The sequence below is a fragment of the Elephas maximus genome, chromosome 3, assembly GCF_024166365.1.
Source record: "Elephas maximus indicus isolate mEleMax1 chromosome 3, mEleMax1 primary haplotype, whole genome shotgun sequence".
Taxonomy (NCBI): Eukaryota; Metazoa; Chordata; class Mammalia; order Proboscidea; family Elephantidae; genus Elephas; species Elephas maximus.
In genome coordinates this window covers 94,600,288-94,617,604 of record NC_064821.1, presented here as the reverse complement: position 1 = coordinate 94,617,604, position 17,317 = coordinate 94,600,288, and the positions used below count along the sequence as shown (strand labels likewise).

The window sequence follows — 17,317 nt, the reverse complement described above, 5'->3', positions numbered from 1 at the left end:
TGAATCTCAGTTCCTACATTCTGTTCCCTTATCATTAGATCAGCAAACACTGCAAATATCAAATACTGCTAATTTAATTATCTTTTCCTTTAATTGTAACCCTGAAGAAGTTATTTTTAAGGAAATAGAGAGTCCCAAACCCTATTCTCTAAAAATTTTTTTTTTTTTTTTTTAGAGAATAGGGTTTGGGACATAAATTATGGAGAATCTAAATTCTGTTTGTATTTCTCATAGAACTTTTTTTCCCTACATGCTTAGTTTTTCTGATTATATTAAGGTGAGAACCTTAAAAAGGCAATCTATAAGCACCATCAGAGGTAGCTGCTGTCAATCTAAGCTGGGGCAAGAGCTGCTGGGCATCAATTTGAAGCCTAGCAGAGTGATCAACATATCTTCACAACCCTTTAAAAGAGCGTTCAGAGGTTTGAGAAACACAGAACCTTGGAAAGAGTAAATTAGCTTCTTTCTGGAGCAGATCACCTAGGATGGTGTAGTATTTTAGACCTTCTGTATTATTAATAAGGAGTTCTAGCCGCACAGTGGTTAAGTGCTCAGCTGCTAACCAAAATGTTGGCAGTTCAAACTGAACAGCCGCTCAATGGGAAGAAGATGTAGCAGTCTGCTTCTGTAAAGATTTCATCCTTGGGATGCCCTTTATCACCACTCCTATTTAACATTGTGCTGGAAGTCCTAGCTAGAGCAATAAGGCAAGAAAAAGAAATAAAGGGCATCCAATTGGTAATGAAGAAGTAAAACTGTCCCTATCTGTGGATGATATGATACTATACATAGAAAACCCAAAAGACTCCGTGAGAAAACTACTGGAACTAACAGAAAGATTCAGCAGAGTAGCAGGATACAAGACAAACATACAAAAATCAGTTGGTCCTATACACCAATAAAGAGACCAATGAAAAGGAAATCAGGAAAACAACACCATTTATAATAGCCCTTAAAAAAAATAAAATACTTAGGAATAAATCTAACTAGGGGCGTAAAAGACCTATACAAAGAAAACTACAAAACACTACTGCGAGAAACCAAAAGAGATCTACATAAATGGAAAAACACACCTTGCGCATGGATAGGTATATTCAACATTGTGAAAACGACAATTCTACCCAAAACAATTTACAGATACAATGCAATCCCTATCCAAACACCAACAAATTTCTTTTAAAAGATGGAAAAATTAATCATTAACTTTATATGGAAAGGAAAGAAGCCCTAGATAAGTAAAGCACTATCGAAGAAGAATAAAGTAGGAGGACTGGCACAACCTGACATCATAATGTACTATACAGTTATGGTAGTCAGAACAGCTTGGTACTGGTACGATGACAGATATATTGTCCAATGGAACAGAATTGAGAACCCAGATGTAAATCCATCCACCTACGATCACCTGATCTTTGACAAGGGCTCAAAGACCATCAAAGGGGGAAAAGACAGTCTCTTTAACAAATGGCATGGCAAAACTGGATGTCCATCTGCAAAAAAATGAAACAGGACCCATACCTCACACCATACACAAAAACTAATTCAAATGGATGAAAGACCTAAATATAAAGCAAAAAAACTATAAAGATCATAGAAGAAAAAATAGGATCTACACTAGAGGCCCTACCTAATACATGGCATTTAGAGGATACACACCATAACTAACGACACATAAACTCCAGAAGATAAGCTAAATAACTGACATCTTCTAAAAATTGAACACTTACGCTTATCAAAAGATTTCACCAAAAGAGTAAAAAGAGAACCTACACAATGGGAAAACATTTTTGGCTGTTACAAACCTGACAAAGGTATAATCTCTAAAATCTACAGGAAAATCCAATAACTCTACAACAAAAAATTAAAAATGGGCAAAGGAAATGAACAGACACTTCACTAAAGAAGATATTCAAGTGGCTAACAGACACATGAGGAAATACTTGGCAATCACTAGCCATTAGAGAAATGCAAATCAAAACCACAATGAGATACCATCTCACCCCAGCATTACTGGCACGAATCAAAAAACAGAAAATAACAAATGCTGGAGAGGCTGCAGGGAGATTGGAAAGCTTATGCACCACTGGTGGGAATGAAAAGGGATACAATCATTTTGGAAAATGATATGGCGCTTCCTTAGAAAGCTAGAAATAGAAATACCATATGATCCAGCAATCCTACTCCTAGGAATATATCCTAGAGAAATAAGAGTCATCACACGAATAGACATATGCATACCCATGTTCATTGCAGCATTGTTCACAACAGCAAAAATATAGAAACAACCTAGATGGTCATCAACAGACGAATGGATAAACAAACTATAGTACATACACACAATGGAGTACTATGCAACGATAAAGAACAATGATGAATCTGCAAAGCCTTCTAATTCTTCTGGTCTCAGGATGATGTAAGTCTCTAGTTCATGTGGCCCTTTCTGTCTCAGGCTCATAGTTATTGTGTGACCTTGGTGTTCTTCATTCTCCTTTCATCCAGGTGGATTGAGACCAATTAATGCATCTTAGATGGCTGCTTGTTAGCATTTAAGCAATTGGTCTTGTCTTAGACAGCCGCTTGTTAGCATTTAAGCAACTGGTCTCAACCCACCTGGATCAAAGCAGAATGAAGAACACCAAGGTCACACGATAACTATGAGCCCAAGAGACAGAAAGGGCCACATGAACCAGAGACTTACATCATCCTGAGACCAGAAGAACTAGATGGTGCCCGGCCACAACCGATGACTGCCCTGACAGGGAGCACAACAGAGAACCCCTGAGGGAGCAGGAGATCAGTGGGATGCAGACCCCAAATTCTCATAAAAAGACCAGACTTAAAGGTCTGACTGAGACTAGAAGAATCCCGGTGGTCATGGTCCCCAAACCTTCTGTTGGCCCAGGACAGGAACCATTCCTGAAGACTACTCATCAGACATGGAAGGGACTGGACAATGGGTTGGAGAGAGATGCCGATGAAGAGCGAGCTACTTGTATCAGGTGGACACTTGAGACTGTGTTGGCATCTCCTGTCTGGAGGGGAGATGGGAGGGTAGAGAGGGTTAGAAACTGACAAAACGGTCACGAAGGAGAGACTGGAAGGAGGAAGCGGGCTGACTCATTAGGGGGAGAGTAAATGGGAGTATGTAGTAAGGTATATATAAGTTTATATGTGACAGACTGACTTGATTTGTAAACTTTCACTTAAAGCACAATAAAAATTATTAAAAAAAAAAAAAAATGACCAGACTTACTGGCCTGACAGAGAGACTGGAGAAACCCCTAGAGTATGGCCCCCAGACACCCTTTAGATCAATAATGAAGTTACTTGTGAGGTTCAGCCCTCATCCAAAGATTAGACAGGCCCATTAAAAAAAAAAAAAAAAAGAGAGACTAAAGGGGCACACCAGCCCAGGGTCAAGGACTAGAAGACTGGAGGGGACAGGAAAGCTGGTAATAGGGAACCCAAGGTCGAGAAGGGAGTGTGTTAACATATTGAGGGGTTGTTAGCCCACGTAATAAAGCAATATGTGTACTAATTGTTTAATGAGAAGTTAGTTTGTTCTGTAAACCTTCATCTAAAGTACAATTTAAAAAAAGGAATTCATCCTTGGAAACCCCATGGGGCAGTTATTTTCTGTCCTATCAGGTTGCTCTGAGTCAGAATCCACTTGATGGCAATGGGTTTAGTACTGTTAATGTAGTCCTTGGGTGGTGCAAATAGTTAACACACTTTACTGCTAAACAGGGCTTCAAACTGGTTCGAACCAGTTCAGTAATGGCTGACGAAGCAAAACCAGAGCAGACCTGAATTTTTACAATTTAGATGATTCAGAACAGGAAAAAATATGAGTTGAAGCCCTGGAATGGGAGACTCGGAAGAAGCATAGTGAACCCTTTCAGGAGCCTGATGTGTGAGACTGGATTTTTGCCAGGACTATGGTCAACAACACACATTCAAAGCAGTGCTGTTGGCCACCATCTTTGAGTGGGGCACCAGTGTTTTCCACTCTGACCAAAAGCCCACAGGCAGGAGACTCGGTTGCTATTCAAGACATATACTGCCCATGTTTTCTAAGAGGAAGATTCAGTTTCTAGCAGGACTTTGACCTATAATTTGTCCCATTCCATTTACCATTCTGGATCACTCAAATTCTAAAACTTGAGGTCTGTTCCGGTGTCGTTTCCTTGGCCATGATTGAAAAGGAAAGAACCAGTTTGAAGCCCTGCTGCTAAGTGAAAGGCTGGCAGTTTGAGTTTACCCAGAGATACCTTGGAAAAAGGGCCTGGTGATCCACTTCCAAAAATTAGCCATTGAACACACTGGAGCAAGTTCTACTCTGACATACATAGAGTTACCATGAGTCAGAATCAACTTGAAGGCAACTGGTAACTGGTATTATTAATATCCCTCGTATTTCTTGGCCTCACCTCCATCTATTGATTAAAATCTCTGTGCCTGTGGTCTGGGAATCTGCATTTAACAAGGGTCCTCAAGTGATTCGTAAGCCTTTTAACATTTAGGTACATATTATACCAAATATTAATAGAATGTATTAGTTCTAAAAATCTCATTGTTTTCGTTCTAACAGGTAAAGTCAGGCAGCATCTTTGACAATTTCCTTCTTACAAACGATGAACAGTTTGCTGAAGAGGTTGGAAACGAGACCTGGGGAATAAGAAAAGTAAGGTGCTCCCCTACCCTGACTTGCAGATGTGACTCCTCAGTGAGTTGTTCACTGTTCTTTGCATCTTAGAAATCAGCTTTACAATCATTGTCTCTTTTGCTGGTCACATGACCCTACAAGGTAGGGGAAAGGACTCAAATTCTTTGGGCATCTACAACTCTGTATTTGACTATAAGCACTTTCCAAAAGTTAGCCCTTAAATCCCAGGAAGATAGATATTATTGCTCTTGTTTATCAAATGTAGGAACTGAGATTCAGAAATTTCTCAATCTCAGAGGGTATATATAAATTGCCCAAGATCACACATAGCCTTTAACTTGTTATGTTAGAATCTGAACCCAGAACTCATGCTATTTTTGTTGTATCACACTGTTTGCTCAGTGTAGTGATCCAGAGGGAGCCTCTGAGCCCATTTCTGATATCGATGGCTTGGAGATATTCAAAGGAAGTTGCTAGTGTTGTTTACCAGCTCCCCTGCTCTCCCAGAGCTATTTTGTGAGTGGGGTGTTATTTAGGATGATGCCCTCATGATGGTGACACCCTCCAGTCCAGACTTCCTGGTTCTGCAGGAAGGTCCATTCAAGCAGACTTGTGGCCAGGTGTTTGATTACCCAATAGGCTAGCCCGAGTAAACTCTGCTTAGTGCACTAACAAAGAAAGCACAGCCGCCCCCCCCAAATTTTTTTTCTAAGTTTTATTTTATTGCAGCAAAATAAAAAAAATATTTTCTGAGAGAGCTTTGATAACTTTGTATTTCCGAAGAAGCATTGAAGTAGTCATCATGGAAAAAATAAAAATTTATTAGACTTTTACACTTACTTTCTGTTTTTTTTTTGTTTGTTTGTTTGTTTTTATTTTGGGGCTATCATCTAATATTGCTTCACTGAGGCAATATTGTTGTTGTTAAGTGCCATTTAGTCGATTTTAACCCATAACAATGCCATGTAACAGAGTAGAACTGCCCCATAGGATTTTCTTGGCTATAAGCTTTTTTTTTTTTCACTATAAATTTTTTTTATTGTCATTTCTTCACAGTACTTTAATAAGATATTTTAGTGTAATTGGGCAAAAGTGGTTTTTATTTTTTTTGTGTGTGTGCTTTAAGTGAACAGTCTCGCATACAAAAACTTATATACGCCTTGCTATATACTCCTAATTGCTCTCCGCCAAACGAGACACCACACTCCTTCCCTCCACTCTCTATTTTCATGTCCATTCAGCCAGCTTCTGACCCCCTCTACTCTCTCATTTCCCCTCCAGACAGGAGATGCCAACATAGTCTCATGTGTCTACTTGATCCAAGAAGCTCATTCTTTACCAGAATCATTTTCTATCCCACGGTCCAGTGCAATTCCTGTCTGAAGAGTTGGCTTTGGGAATGGCTCCTGTCTTGGGCTAATAGAAGGTTTGGGGACCATGACCTCAGGGTCTTTCTAGTCTCGGTCAGACCATTAAGCCTGGTCTCTTTATGAGAATTTGGGGTCTGCATCCCACTGCTCTCCTGCTCCCTAAGGGGTTCTCTGTTGTGTTCCCTGTCAGGGTAGTCATGGGTTGCAGCCAGGCACCATCTAGCTCTTCTGGTCTCAGGCCGATGCAGTCTCTGGTTTATGTGGTCCTTTCTGTCTCTTGGGGCTCATAATTACCTTGTGTCTTTGGTGTTCTTCATTCTCCTTTGTGCCAGGTAGGTTGAGACCCATTGATGCATCTTAGATGGCCACTTGCTAGCGTTTAAGACCCCAGAAGCCACTCTCCAAAGTGGAATGCAGAATGTTTTCTTCATAGATTTTATTATGCCAATTGACTTAGATGTCGCCTGAAACCATGGTCCCCAAACCCCTGCCCCTGCTACACTGGCCTTTGAAGCATTCAGTTTATTCAGGAAACTTCTTTACTTTTAGTTTAGTCCAGTTGTGCTGACCTTGCCTGTATTGTGTATTGTCTTTCCCTTCACCTAAAATAATTCTTATCTACTATCTAATTAGTGCCAACCCCTCTCCCTCCCTTCCTCCCTCCCTCTCTCATAACCATCAGAGTTTTTTCTTCTCTGTTTAAACTATTTCTCCAGTTATTATAATAGTGGTCTTATACAATATTTGTCCTTTTGCAACTGACTAATTTCACACAGCATAATGCCTTCCAGATTCCTCCATGTTATGAAATGTTTCACGGATTCATCATTATTCTTTATTGATGCGTGGTATTCCAGGTTATAATCTTTACAGAAGCAGACCACCAGGTCTTTCTCCTATAGAGCTGCTGGGTAGGTTTGAACTGCCAACCTTTTGGTAGCAGCTAAGTGCTTAAACTTTTGCGCCACCAGGGCTACTTTAAGGTGATATTATATATCATGTTAAAGGCGTGAGTTTTGGTGCTATGTGGCTTAGTTTCAAATTCAGGTTCCATAACTTACCAGCTATATGGTCTTGGGCAAGCTACTTAACCTCTCTGAGGTTCAGTTTCCTCATCTATAAATTTAGAACAATGCTAGCAACTATCATATAAGGCAGATAGTAAATACTCAGTACGTGGTAGTTATTATCATTAAACTATTTACTCACTTGACAAGTGTTCAAAGCACTGTTATTGTTACTGGGGATATAGCAGTAAATAAAACAGAATTTCTGCCTTCATGGAGCTTGCATTCAGTTAGGGGAGACTCACAAGAAACATATAAAGAAGTAACTATATTTGTGTGAGATGTTGAGATATGTGAGATGCTGAGATATGCTATAGAGAACGAAAAAGTAACAGAGAGGTCTGTGATCATGGGGGTTTGCTATTTTATTTAGGGGTAGCCAGGGAGGCTTCTTTTTTTAGGGAGGCTTCACTGAGTAAGTACCATTTAAGAGACTTGGAGGAAGTAAAGGAGCAAGCCAGGCAGACACTTTGGAAGAAAACCTTTCCACGTAATGAGGACAGCAAGTGCAAAGGCCCTGAAGTAGAAGTATAACTTGCTTGTTCAAGAGAGAGTAAGAAGGCCAGTATAGCTAGAGCTGAGTGAGAGTGAGAGAGAATGTGAGTAGTCAGTGCCATATCCCTGAATAAAATGGGGAGGCACTGGAGGATTTGAACAGAGGACTAACATGAGCTAGCTCACAGTTTAAGAATATTTCTCTGGCTGCCGTTTTGCAGAAAGGCTACAGAAAAAAAAAAAAGACAGTAGTGAAGCAATGACAGAAGCAGGAGGTAGTGGTGGAAGTAAAAAAAAAAGTGCTGAAATTCTAGATATATTTTGAAGGTAGAATGCACAGAAGTTGGTAATGGATGAGGCAAGAAATATGAGTGAGACTAAACAATGATAACACCAAGGTTTTTGACTTAAATGACTAGAATGATGGAGTTACTGAAACGGGGAATACCAGGAAAGGAGCAGATTTTGAGGGGTGGGTGGCAGAAAACAGAAACACAATTTTAAAATGTTAAGTATGATATGATTACTAGGAGGCAATTGGATATGAGTCTGGATAAGAGACAAATTTGGGAGTCACCACCCTACAGATAATACTTAAAGCCTCATGAAGCTTAGGGGATGAAATCTCCTAAGGAGTGAGTACGTATAGAAAGAAGATTTAAAAATGAGCTTTGGGGCACCCCCAATATTTAGAGATCAGGGAGATAAACCAGAACCAGAAAAGAAGACTGAGAAAGGGTAGGCAGCAAGGTAGGAGGAGAACCAAGACAGAATATTATCCTGGCATTGGGGTTTTTAGTCCAAGTGAAGAAAATATTCCAAGGGAAAAGGAGTGTTCAGTCATATAAAATGGTCAAGAAAAATGAGGACTGAAAACAGACCACTGAATTTAGTAACATGGAGTTCATTGGTGACCCTGGCGAGAGCAGTGTCAGTGGAAAGATACAGGCAAAGATGGGTTCAATAAAGAACAGAAAGAGAAGAACTGGAGACAGCAAGTATAGACTCATCTTTCCAGGATTTTTGGTATAAGAGGGTGAAGAAAATGTGGTGGTATGTAAAGGAGAATATCGGTCAATAATTTTTTTTTCATATAGAAGATATTACTACCTACATGTATGTTAATAGGAATGATCCAGTAAAGAGAGAAATATCAATGCAGAAGAGAAAGAAGAGAATTTCTGGAGCAATATCCTTGGTAGGTAAGAATGGATGACATTTACACAACTAAAAATGCACGAACAACAGAAGATAAATTAGATAACTGGGACCTCCCCAAAATTAAATACTTACTCTCATCAAAAGACTTTACCAAAAGAATAAAAAGAAAACCTACAGACTGGGAAAGAAATATTTGGCAACATCCCATCTGATAAGGATCTAATCTCTAAAATACACAGAAGACTTCATCAGCTCAACAACAACAACAGCAAAAGACAATGCAATCAAAAAATGTGTAAGGGACGTGAATAGACACTTCACCAAAGAGAGCATTCAGACTGCTAACAAACATATGAAAAGATGTTTCTGACCGTTAGCCATTAGAGAGATGCAAATAAAAACCACAATGAGATACCATCTCACCCCTGCAAAAATGGCATTGATCAAAAAAAACAGAAAACAACAAATGATGGTGAGGTTTTTTAGAGATTGGGAGTCTTATACACTGCTGGTGGAATTGTAAAATGATACAAACACTATGGAAAATGGTATGGCGCTTTCTCAAAAAGCTAGAAATAGAAATACCTTATGATCCAGGAATCCCATTCCTAGAAGGATGTAAGAGATATAAGAACAGTGACACAAATAGACATATGCACATCTACATTCATTGTAGCATTATTCACAATAGCAAAAAGATGGAGACAACCTAAGTGTCCTTTAATGGATGAATGTATAAACAAATTGTGGTACATATAAATACAACGGAATACTACACAATTATAAAGAAAAATGAGAAGCCCACAAAACATAACATGGATGAATCTGGAGGACATCTTGCTGAATGAAATAAGTCAATCACAAAAGGACAAATATTGAATGGTCTCACTTTTATAAAAGTCAGGAGTAAGTATACATACAGAACACAATGTTTTTTGATGGTTACCAGGGATGGGAGGGGGAAAAAAGGGGAATCACTTTCTGGATAGTAGATACTTATTATTTTTGGTGATGGGAAAGGCAATACTTGATATGGGTGAAGTCTGCACAATTTGACCAAGGCAAATGAAGAAACCAAGAAGTACACAAGAATAAGGTACAATTTTGGTAAATGCCATAACATATACAATTTTGCAACAATAGTAATAACAACCAAAAAATATGACTGTGGTTACATAGGTATACGTGTATGCATATATGTGTATAGGAAGGCATGAGTGAGTACATGTGTGCATGTATCAGTGTATCAGTAGGCATATGTATATACATGTTTGAGTGTGCTGCATATATATTCATATGTTACATAGGATGCACAGTTACAGGGACTTCTTAGACATATCCAAACACATCACAGGATTGATTCATCGGGTTAAAAGTCTTGGGACCATAGTCTCATGGAACAACTCAGTCAATTGGCATAACGTAGTTCATAAAGTTAACAGTCTACGTCCTAGTTTGGTGAGTAGCATCAGGGGTGTTAGAAGCTTGCAAGCAGCCATCTAAGATACAACTATTGGTCTCTACTCATCTGGAGCAAAAGCAAATGAAGGAAACCAAAGACTCAAGGAAGAAACTAGTCCACAGGACTAATAGCCCACATGAACTACGGCCTCTTCTAGCCTGTGGCTAGAAGAACTAGATGGTTTTTCTGACAAGGGACACAAGAGAAGGTTCCAGATAAAATGAGAGAAAAACATAGAATAAAATTCAAATTCCTAAAGACCAGACTCACTGGACCAATATAGACTAAAGAATCTGCTGAGGCTATTGCCTCTGAACTTGGAACTTGGAACTGAAGCCACACCTGAGGTCACTTTTCAGCCAAATAATAGACTGGCTTATTATATAAAAACAAGCAATATCACCCATGAGTAATGTGCTCCCTTAAACAATCAACTATATGAGACCGAATGGTCAACATTTACCCAAAAGCAAATATGAAACAGCAAAGAGGGCCAGGGAAGCTAGGTCAATGAAAACAGAACAAACAGAAAGGAAATAATCCTAATGCTGACACATCGTGAAAATTGTAACCAATGTCATGGAAAAATTTATATAAAAATGCAGATGTGGTGATGGGGGAATGTGTCAGTTGGATCCTCTAGGAAGCAGATTGCAAGACAGAGTTAGAAATGTAGGTTTATTGTGGGTAATGCTTGGGATATATAAAGGGTAGAAGGAGCAGGAATAGGCAGAAAAGTCTGACACCTGTGAAAGGAGGGGGGAAGGAAACACAATCGGGTAGGAAGAGCTGCAGACTGCAGTGCAGCTCTGAGAAAGTCTTGCCAGCCCATTGGAGTTACAGTGGAAAGATTACCTACAGAGGAGTCCTGTTTGGGAAGTGGCCGGGCCCTCGCACTCCTCCCACCCCCATGCTTATTCGTTGGCTGCGGACTTCTTGGGAACATCATGGCCTGGGTACAAATGCTGCAGTGGACCCCCAGTGCTGCAATTACAGACTGTTAGCTCACTGCATTCCTTACAACTGACAGATAAGTTCTTCAAAGGAGATCTGAGTGAGGAACCTCCATGGCTGCTAGAGTATGTGAGAATTTTCTTCTAATGGTGAGATAGGAAATAAGGCCAACAACTTAGAGTAAGATTGGGAAAGACGAGTTGGTGGTTTGAGGAGAGAGAAGAGGTGAGAAATAGTTATCCAAGAAGAAGAGTGAATCAAGCACAGAAATATCGTAAACTTACCAGCTAGCACCAATGGCTCACTTGTGTTCAGTCATTACGAGTTTAAAATGAGATCAGTTAGTCTGGTTGTATCCTTTCCTCTTTTATTTATTTATTTATTTATTTATTGCTTGTGTGCAGGCATGGAGAGTTGAACTTAACCAGGTTTGTCCAACTAAGGAAGCGAAGGGCAAGAGATTTGAGAGTATTTGCAAAGAAGTGATTATAATAATATAAAATGGAATCTAGCAGGACAAAGAGAAAAGTGAGGACACCAGTTGGTTGTGGAATAATGAAAAGGCTCAAAGGACTATAAGTCCTGGTGGACTTGTGGAGGTGGTAGTCTTTGTTTACCTTTAGCAAAAGCAGTTTTGTTGAAGGATAGATGGCAGAAGTAGATTGCAGTGAGTAGAGGAATGAGAGGGAAGTGAAGAAGTAGAGACATGAATTGTAGCCAGTGCTTTCTAAGCACAAGAAGATGAAGTTCTGGTTGAAACAGAGGTTTTTTTTTTTTTTTTTTTCCTCCAATTTTGTGGAAACACAACAAAATGCCAAGCATTTGCTCCCAGCAGGATTCTAGAAGGGGCCCAACCTACTGGACATGCAGGTCTTTAATCTAGCTTTGTCCGTTAAGGCTGGGTAAAAGACCACTTAGCCCAGACGCTGTAGATGGAGACGGAAGCCTAAAGGAGCTTGTATTAAGTCCCCTTTCCTTCAGGCCCTTTTGAATAGAAAAGTCTATGAATACGGCTCTGAGGATCAAATTCTAGACCTGGATGAACACATTAGAGAACACAGAGAAGGAGTCCTGTTTCTGACTTAATGCAAATTTGTGCTGGTCATAGTTTAAAAGCAAATAAAAGAGCTCCATAAAGATTGTGTTACTGTGATATTGTAGAAGGAGGGCAAGACTCAGCCAGAAAACCTGGTTTCTAATCCTAGCTCCACCACTCACTAGCTATAACGCTTGGGCAAATCGCTTCATCAGCTTCAGACCTTTCATCTCCAAAGTGGAACTAGTAATGCTTGCCTCATTACACTGTCTCAAGGAATAAAAATAATGTGTGTAGAATGTCTAGCACCATGCTTAGCAATGCAGTAGATATTCGGTAAAGGTTTGTTGAATCTGAACCAATTTTATTTATGAATAAATTACACACACACTTCTCTCCACCCCACCCACATTTAAAAATATGTATATAAATAAATACCATCCCAGAAATCTTTAAGAGCGTGGGAAGATGCCAGGTATTTTTAAAGTGGGTTGACTTTGTTTGCACCATCTGTAAATTATTTTACAATTTCATATTCTAAACAGGACATACAGAAGCAATGGAGAGAACTGCATGAAGAAATGGAAAAAAGAAAACAGGAAGAAGAAGCTAAGAAAAAAAAGGAAATGGAAGAGCAAGGGGAGGATGACATCTGGGGAATTGAAGAAGAGGGAAGTGAAGAGGATACTGTTGAGGAGCTGGGAAATGACAGGCAAATGAAGGAAGATGATGTTGAAAGAGCATTCTTGGATAAAAATGAAGTTCGTGTTGACCAGAAGGATGAACTCTAACTGGGGGGGAAAAGGGTGACACTTAGAAGTAAATAATGTTGCTTAAAAAGAAAAATGTTCATGGGGTTGGCAAAATCTGGGGGAGCAAAATTACCTGTGTTTTTCAGGACTTTGAACATTTCCACCCCAGATATACTGTACCGGAATCCACATTTTAACAAGATCTCCAGGTGATTCTTATGTATAATAAATTCTGAGAACCACTGCTCTGCTAGTGGTTTTCAGAATTGCAGCATTAACCTCCCTGGGAACTTGTTAGAAAAGCAAGTTCTCAGCAGGGGTGCAAATCAGAAGGAACGGTCTCAAGGCCCTGTTTTTTTGTTTTTTTAATGAGCTTTGAATTTCTGTTTCCACCCCACCTCTTTTGCTCTGTGCAACCTTGGGAAAGCCATATCACCTTTTGGGTGTTCTCCTAAGTGAAAAACCAAAAAAAAAAAACCCAAACCTGTTGTCGTAGATTCCAGCTCATAGCAACCGTATAGGACAGAGTGGAACTGCCCCATAGAGTTTCCAAGGAGCTAGTGGATTCCAACTGCTGAACTTTTGGTTAGCAACTGAGCTCTTAACCACGGCGCCACCAGGGCTCCTCCTTGGTTAAAAAAAAAAAAAAAAATCCCAAACCCATTGCTGTCAAGTTGATTCTCACCTTTTGGTTAGCAGCCATAGCTCTTAACCACTACTCCACCAGGGTTTCCAGTAAAGTGCCTGATAAATAACATACAGTCAACCAATGGTAGCTATTACTACTATCATTATCATAATGTTTAGGAAATCGCTGGTAAAAATAAGCATCTGTATAAACTTAATCCTTACTTTCAATTTGTCTTTGGACACCCAGGGATTTTAGTTTGTTTAAATGCCCATATTACTTAGTATTTACTGAACAGTGCTGATGGATGTACTTGTGGACAATGCTTTTGTCTTGCAGGTGTGTCAAGAACTTAAACACAAAACCAGACTTTGTCTTAATATAAAGAATGGAACTTTGTGAAAGTCCTTTGGCTTCTTTGCTGTTTTGTGCCCTAATTCTTAAATAGCTGCTGCTCTATTGCTTTTTTTTTTTTCTATTGCAAGTTAGCTGGTCTTATATTTACCTTTCTGTACTGCCTGGTCACAACATCATTGTGATACACATTCACATAACCCTTTACAGGTTACAAAGCACTTTCCCATAATTTTTGTGGAGTTCCTAGGATTCACTCAGTAGCCCTGGTGATACAATGGGTAAAGCACTCAGCTGCTAACCAAAAGGTAGGCGGTTCAACCCACCAAGCAGCTCCATAGGAGAGAAAACCTGGCAATCTGCTCCCTGTAAAGGTTAAACCTTAACCAAACCCCTTCCCACTGAGTCGATTCTGACTCATAGAGACCCTATATAGGGCTTCCAAGGCTGCAAATCTTTAGGAAGGAGACTGCCACATGTTTCTCCCATGGAGCGGCTGCTGGGTTTGAATTGCTGACCTTTTGTTTAGCAGTCCAGGGCTTAACCAGTCACCAAGGCTCCTAAGCTGAGTGCTTAACCATTGCACTACCAGGGCTCCTGCTGTAAAAATTACAGCCTAAGAAACCCTACAGGAAAATTCTACTCTGTCATATGGGGTCACTATGAGTTGGAATCAACCCAAGGGCACACAACAACAATGCTGCGCTCATTTAATCCTTATAATCGACATTGTAGAGGATACCATTATTATCTTCATTTTACAGATGAAGAAGCTGCTCAGAGCAGACAAATCCCTTGCTCAGGATCAAAGAGCTAGTAAGAGGCAGGTCCGGTATCTGAACTCAAGTTTGTCTGGTTCCAAAGCTTATCCTTCCACCACAAAAACTTGTTGAATGAGTGAAAAAAAATGTTGAATGAGTGAGTGAATATCTATTATTATTGAATACAGGGAAGTTTTCATAAAGAAAGTGACTTTCCAGTGAGATCTGGAAGGATACCAAAGAGTCTGTCCAATGGAGAAGGGAATATGTGGACCAGATTTCAGAGTCAAAGAACAATGGGGCAGCTGGATGACAGGAAGTGGGGCAGTGACATCAACGAGGAGCAGTCAGGGCCCTTTCTTCCTTCCCTCCCATAGTCTGGTGTCTGGTATAGTTTCTGGGCCTTATAATCATTGGAATGTTCTGGTACAGGAAACTTGTCTTTATACCTGTTTCTATAGCGTTTAAGAGTCTTCCCCCTGTGAAAAAAGCTTCAAGATGCTGAGTCTGAACATTTTGCTCTTTGGGCCTGGAGGGCTGGTATGTGGGATGATCTATATTTGAGTGATTTCAGTCTGATGTGAGCATTGTTTACGACCAGTGTTTACTCTGATTGGTCAGGCCTGTGCTTTACCAATTGTTACATATTTTCAATATCACCAGATAAAGTACTGATTTTCATGCAAAATTTTGGGGGAGAATTAAGCAGTAATTTGCATTATTTTTTATTAAGGCTGATGTTTTTACTTTTATTTTCTTTTGCCTTTTATTTTAATTCCTCGTGTAAACACTATTCCAGAAATTAAGGTAATTTTAAAAAGGAGAATGCAAGCAGAATTCCACCCATTCTGCACATGGATTTTTACGTTTTTTTGTTTCTTTCTAGGACTTATCCTTTGAATACCACCATTCTTCCCCTGAACCATACACCTCCAGGTGAATTTTTTTAAAAATCTGATTATATTTTTAATTTTCAAAAGTCTTGTGTTCAGTGAAAAAATTCGCAATCCATAGAATAGATTAAGTACTCAAGAAGAGAATAGAAAGTACTCATAATCCCAATAACCAGAGATAATCGTGCAATGTTTATTGCATTTCCTTCCAGTTTTGTGCGTGTTTGTTGATTGGCTGGTTTAAGCTTGGGTGCAGAGGGTTTAGTTAATCACATCCTCAGTACATGGCATTTTATCATCTTCAGCCAGTGACAGTGTCACTTTAAAATTTTGTCTATTTTTTCCCTTTTATTCCCTTTCGCATCCCCATATAGGCAACCAAGTTCTATTTAATGTACATCTTTTTGGTTTGAATGTGCTCAAAAATTGTGAACTTTTGTGTGAATGTATTTTTCACTGATCATTACTTTAAAATGCATTCATATTGCTGTGTATATATATAATCAATTGCTTCTAATCACTGCATAAGACTTCACAACGTAACATCTATCACATTTAGCTATCTATTCTCCTGGGGATAGACAGCCAGGTTGCCTCCAAGTCCCTGACACCATAAATAACACTGCAATGAATATATTTATGCACAATTCCTTATGCACCTGCATAAGAATTTCTTTGGGCTATATCCCAGGAGTGGAACTGTGGGGTCATAAAGTGTGTGAGTTCCTAGTTTGCATAATTTATGTCAGATTGCTCCCTACACTGGCTATATAGTCTGTACGACCAAGGCATGAGGATTCCAGCAGCCCCACAGCCCCATCAGCTCTTAACATCTCAAGCACTCAAATTTTTATAGTTGGGTAGATGTAAAGAGATAGCATATTGCTGTTTTAATTAACATTTCTCTGATGTTTTTGAGCCTGTCTTCATAGTCTTGATTTTTGGGTTTCCTCTCTGTTCATGTCTTTTGCTTATTTTCTTCTGGGGATTGCTTCCCTCTTATTTACGTGCAAGAGTTTTGTGCATTAGGTATTTCAAATATCTTTTCCCATTCTCTCATCACCCATTGACAGTATCCTTTGTTGAATAGAAATCCTTAATTCTGATGTAATTATACTCATCATTTTATCTTATAATTTGTGCTTTTGAAGTCTTATCTTTCCCTTATACTCAGTCACAAACTACTGTTATTTTCTATCATATTTTTTACATTGGCTTTGTGGTTTTTCTTTCATATTTATTATATTTTTAATCCTTCTAGAGTCCACTCTTGTATGAGGTGTAGAATTTTTGAAAAACGGTAATTATACCATTCAAGTCTTCAATAGCTCTGCTTATTTTCTGTCTGCTTGAAAAAAAAAATTTTTTTTTGATATGTTAGTTTTTGAGAGGGAGGTATTCAAATCTTCAGCTACAATTACGCATCTACCTATTTCTCCCTGAAATTCTGTGTGTTTTAAGACTGTATGACTCTGTTCACCTATGTATCTTACCTATTGCATCTCTGTTTGGCTTTTGTTTCTTTTATGAATATATAAATTTTTATCCCTTGTTATCTTTTGAGACTAAAATTCCTCTTTGACAGATATTAAGATCACAATCCAATTCATATTTGCCTGGTATATCTTTTTATTTTTAATCTTTTTGTCTCTTTATGCTTTAAATATGTCCCTTGCAGTTCATTTGTTGTTGGATGTAATTTTTAAAATCCAACTGGT

General features: G+C 39.1%; 1 pseudogene; it reads left to right on the top strand.

Annotated features, from left to right (window-relative positions):
* The window catches only part of LOC126071324 (calreticulin-like), a 46,955-nt pseudogene extending 33,953 nt beyond the window's left edge, over window positions 1-13,002 (top strand).
* The last annotated feature ends 4,315 nt before the right edge of the window (window positions 13,003-17,317 follow it).